At 54.0% G+C, this 4780-nt stretch overlaps 1 non-coding gene across 1 annotated transcript; it reads right to left on the reverse strand.

Moving 5' to 3' along the window:
* Positions 1-677: 677 nt before the first annotated feature.
* Positions 678-811, reverse strand: LOC130044581 (small nucleolar RNA SNORA21). The gene has a single exon (XR_008795435.1). It is a non-coding gene; the product is annotated as a small nucleolar RNA SNORA21 (small nucleolar RNA).
* Between the last annotated feature and the right edge of the window lie 3969 nt (positions 812-4780).

Consider the following 4780-nt stretch of genomic DNA (forward strand, 5'->3'; position numbering starts at 1 on the left):
ACTTTCTCACATCCTAATGAGCTGTAAGAAGAACAAGATACATTCCATCAAAAGGGAGAGCAAGATCCAGTTCACAGGGAGCAGATGACCCTCTACACAGTTCCGGTCGAGCACTTCCTCCTTGTCTCATCAGCACAGATTTTTGCAGTGAATCCCACATCAGTACCATGTGGTGGTTCCCAACAACATCTAGATTCTGTCTTCTTAGACTTTCAGTTATGAGGATGCTGCTGCCCTTAATCAAGTGATATTTTAGAGGATCATAACAATAGCTTTAACAAATACTACAAAATAATTTTGGCTGGGGCGATAGCACAGCGGGTAGGGCGTTTGCCTTGTAAGTGGCCAACATGGTCGACCCGAGTTCGATTCCTCTGCCCCTCTCAGAGAGCCTGGAAAGCTACTGAGAGTATCTTGCCCGCACGGCAAAGCCTGGCAAGCTACCCATGATATATTGGATATGCCAAACACAGTAACAACAAGTCTCACAATGGAGATGTTACTGGGCAAATCAATGAACAACGGGAAGACAGTGACAGTGACAGTGACATAACAGGCCAACCAGGGTTTGATTCCTGGCACCCCATATGGTCCCTTGAACCTACCAGGAGTGATCCCTGACCACACAACTAGGCTTAAGCCCTGAGTACCACAAGATGTGGGTCACATTTTTTTTTTATTATTACACTATTGATTGAAGCCGAACACATACAACACTGTGACTTCACCCAGAAGCGATGTCTGAACTTGGCCCTTTCTTGGTGGCTCAGTGGCTGGCAGTGAAAAGCCCACAGAGTGCTTTTAAAAGGGTAATAGAATGGGTGACATTTTGGGGTTTTGTTTTGTGTTCTTGATTTATTTTGTTTGGGGGCAACATCTGGCAATGCTCAGGGGCTACTCCTGGCTCTGAGATGCTCAGGAGTGACTCCTGGCTCTGCACCCATGATCACTCCAGGTGGACTTGGGGGACCATATGGGATGACAGGGATAGAACCCAGGCTGACTGCATGCAAGACAAGAGAGTTAGCCACTGTACTATCTCTTTGACTCTCATTTTTTAAAATTTATTTTCCACAAAACAATGTCATTATTTTCTGATATTTTTCTTCTATTTATTTTAATAACCATCACCTGGTGCTCAGGGCTTACTCCTGGCTCTGTGCTCAGAAAGCAAACCTGAGAAGGCCTTATGTAAGGCAAGGGCCCCACCCACTGGACTGTCGCTTCAGCCCCAGAAATCATACATTTTAAGGATTTCGTTTCAATGACTGGTTCAATAACGTGTGTGCCCCAACTAAGAATGTGAGACCCAGCCCAGGCACAGCTCTCCAGGATGAAGCCCAAGAGTCCTGGCGGGTCCCCAGGTCCCTCCTGCCCAGCCCCTGCCCTCTCATCGCTGGTGCCCTGAGCTGTGGTAGCTGCTGTGGTAACTCCGTCTGTGATGGGCAGAGCTTCGGAGCCAAACAACGCCCTCCCCGCTGAGCCCCGGCTCTTCAGTAGTGCAGGATAGGACCATTGTCCTGCGGCCTGCCTAGCAGGACTGTGCGATGCTGGGCCTCCAGCCAGGGCTCTCGCAGGCTCTGCAGGCCTTGAGCCTACACTCTTCCACCCCAGCTTCCGAACCCGCCCTCCGCCACCCCAGACTCCCTCCTCCTTTAGGAAGTGTAAGACCGTGGCCCCTACACTGTAGGAGCTTCGGACCCCAACGAACCAGGCTCTCCCGGAAGGTAGTTAAGTGGCCAAGGTGGGCCTGGGGGGCGGGGGCCAGGGTGGGGGAGGTCGGAGTAGATATGGAGAGCACAACACGTGCAATAAAGGGAGAACAGGAGCATCAGAGAATGGCCCGGGAGTGATAGTCCAGCGGGGAGGGAGCTGGTCTTGCACGCAGCCGCCCCTGGTTCAATCCCCTGCACCTCTATGGTACCCCAGCACCGCCAGGAGTGATCCCCGAGGGCAGAGCCAGAAATAAACCTGAGGACAACCAGGTGCGCCCCTCCCCCCAAACAAAAAGACCATTCTGACTCTTCCCGCTCTCTTCCGAGCGGTTTGATCGTCTGGACCTCTGGGACACTCGCCTGAGCACGGCATGAGAGCTGGTAACAGAGCCCGGCCCCAAGCAGTGACCACTGCGCTGCGACCTGCACATGGCCAGCAGGGGGCGCGGGCGAAGCGTGCGCAGCCCGCTAGGAGGGGCGGGAGGGGCGGGCTGAAGCTGCGGGCAGAGGAAGCGGAAGCTGGGGTCCGCGCTCCGGGGGGGCGCAGGGTGGAGGGATCGGGACCCCGGGAGGCGACCGCAGGAGGAAGTCCTTTGCTAGGCTTTGCAGGACGTGATTTCTGAGTGCGGGGGACTTTCTGGGGGAGGAAGCAGCAAAGGCCAAGAGCGGGTCTAGAAGCCTGCAAGGGCCCGCTAAGCTGGGCCGCTGGTGGGATCCCGGGACCTGCACACTGCGCCGACTGCAGGGTCTTGAGGCCCCACACGGGATGTCAAGAGGGAGGTGGACCGGGAAGTCGCGCAGCTCTGTCCTTTGGCCCCTACACCCCCGTCTCTGGGCCCTTGGGCCTTCTGCTTTGGCTTCTGCAGAGGTGTCCGATCTGAAGGGAGAGGGGAAAGAGGGACGCTTGGTGCCTCCCACAGGGGGTCTGCCTGCGGACACCTCCCCACACCCTACTCTAGGAACCTCTAACAAACGGTCCAGATGCACCCAGAGGCCACCGGCCTGCAGGAATAGATGACAGTGTGGCTCCCTCAGGCCTTAGGAGACCTTCCCTGGTCCAGTCTCTACAGCTCTGGAACTCCAGGGGGTGGTTTGAGACCCCTTCAATCTAGGTCAGGATCTGAAGTTAGAGCAAAGGATTAGCCCCCAAGTCCCTGCAAATTGTCCCTCCAATGAGAAAGGTGATGATGACTGTCATTTGGCTGTTCTATAGTCCAGGATTAGTCACTCCTCCGACAATCCTGTGACTGACTGAGGGGCAATCATTAATCAATAACTCCCATTTTTGGTTTGGGTGCCACGACCAGCCATGCTTGGAGGCTCCTCCTGGATCTATTTGGGGGTTTGTGTTGGGTGCTGGGAATGGAACACAGGCCTTGGGCACACCAGGTGGGCTCAACCCACCAGCCCTCCACAAACCCCCTTTTGCAGATGAAGAAGCAGAAAGGGAAGGTGGCTTGTCCAGAGCACAAGGCTGGAACAGGCCGTCTGGCTCCAGAGCTCTGGGTCCCTAAGGTCACTTGAATGCTTTACTCCATGTGGGGAGTAGAGAACCCTCAGCACTCAGCTCCCCTCTGAGTTCAGTGAGTGAGAGACCCTAAATACCGCTGCCACCCTGCACAACCAAGCAGAGTAGGGGGTCCTCCTGCAGCCGGGGCTCTGCTGAGTTCTAAATTTAGCAGATGTAAGTGGGGGTGGTCAGCCTTGGGTCAGGCCATCAATGATGCCCTGCACTGGAGTAACTGCTAAGAGTTAAAATCCCAACTCGAGTCTGGGAACTGACTAGAAGGGCTGAATGCAGGCTTTGCCTGTGGGAGAATTGGGTTTAATGCTCTGTGCCAGAGCTTCAGACACCATCAGATATGGTCCAAATTAAGAGGCTGAAGACATAGTACGGGATTTAAGGCATGTGGCAGAGCCCAGTTTGATCCCTGGCATCACATATGGTCCTCCAGCACTGCTAGGAGTCACTATTTAGTAGAGTCAGGAGTAGTCCCTGAGAGGCCAGAGCAATAGGACACATGCCATATGGTCCTCCAAGGTCAGCCAAGAGTGACCCCTGAGCTTAGAACTAGGAGTAAGCCCTGAGACCACCGGTGTGGCCCAAAAACAAAACAAAAAAGAAATAGCTCCTGAGCACCTCTGGTTGTAGCCTCAAAACCCAACTCCTCCCCGATTGATTTAACAATTCCAATCATAGGTGCAGGGATCTGGCCCAACATGGTAGCATACTTGCTCTACATGTGTGAGACCCTGAATTGATCCCCAGACAGCAAAAGGAAAAAGGAAAACAAATCCAGCTTTGTACTCTCTGCTATGTGATTCTGGCAGTCACCTAACCCTGTTACTAGATTTCCCCTCCTGTCAAGTGGGAATCGTACCAGCCCTAGAACAGGGCAGAGAATGTCTGACCCATGCGCAGCATAAGGCTCCTGAAATCCTGTGTGCGCTTTCCAGGAAGCATCTTGGAGGTTCTCCATGACTGTAAACATCCTCAAGGCCCTTCCTGGCAGGACAGCGGTTTCCCCGCCAACCTTGGGGGACAACGAAGGGCCGAGACCCCACAGCGCACGCCAACACCCGATCACTTTTGTTCCATCGCTCTCCCGCCCCATCCTCCTGGAAACTGTCACCCCACACGTAGCAGAGTGAACAGGAAACTTCATCCCTGACCTCAGTGACATTGTACACCCATGGGTCTGAATTCTGCTGCTGCTTCTTGGGGTACAGTTACTAGGACCTCTCGGTGCTAGAGGGAGGAGGCTTGCAGAGGAGCCACTTACTCCCAACAGAATAAAGGAGAAGCTGCCTGTGTGGGCTGGGTGTGATCCTTATGTTATATTGTTGGATATTATTCACGGTCACGGTCACAGTCCTCCCGTTGTTCATCAAGTTGCTCAAGCGGGCCCAGTAACGTCTCCATCATGAGACTTGTTGTTACTGTGTTTGGCATATTGAATACGTCACGGGTAGCTTGCCAGGCTTTGCCGCGTGGGCGAGATACTCTCGGTAGCTTGCCGGGCTCTCCGAGAGGGGCAGAAGAATCGAATCCACCTCGGCCGGGC

The sequence above is a fragment of the Sorex fumeus genome, unplaced genomic scaffold, assembly GCF_029834395.1.
Source record: "Sorex fumeus unplaced genomic scaffold, SorFum_2.1 ptg000122l, whole genome shotgun sequence".
In the NCBI taxonomy this organism is placed as follows: Eukaryota; Metazoa; Chordata; class Mammalia; order Eulipotyphla; family Soricidae; genus Sorex; species Sorex fumeus.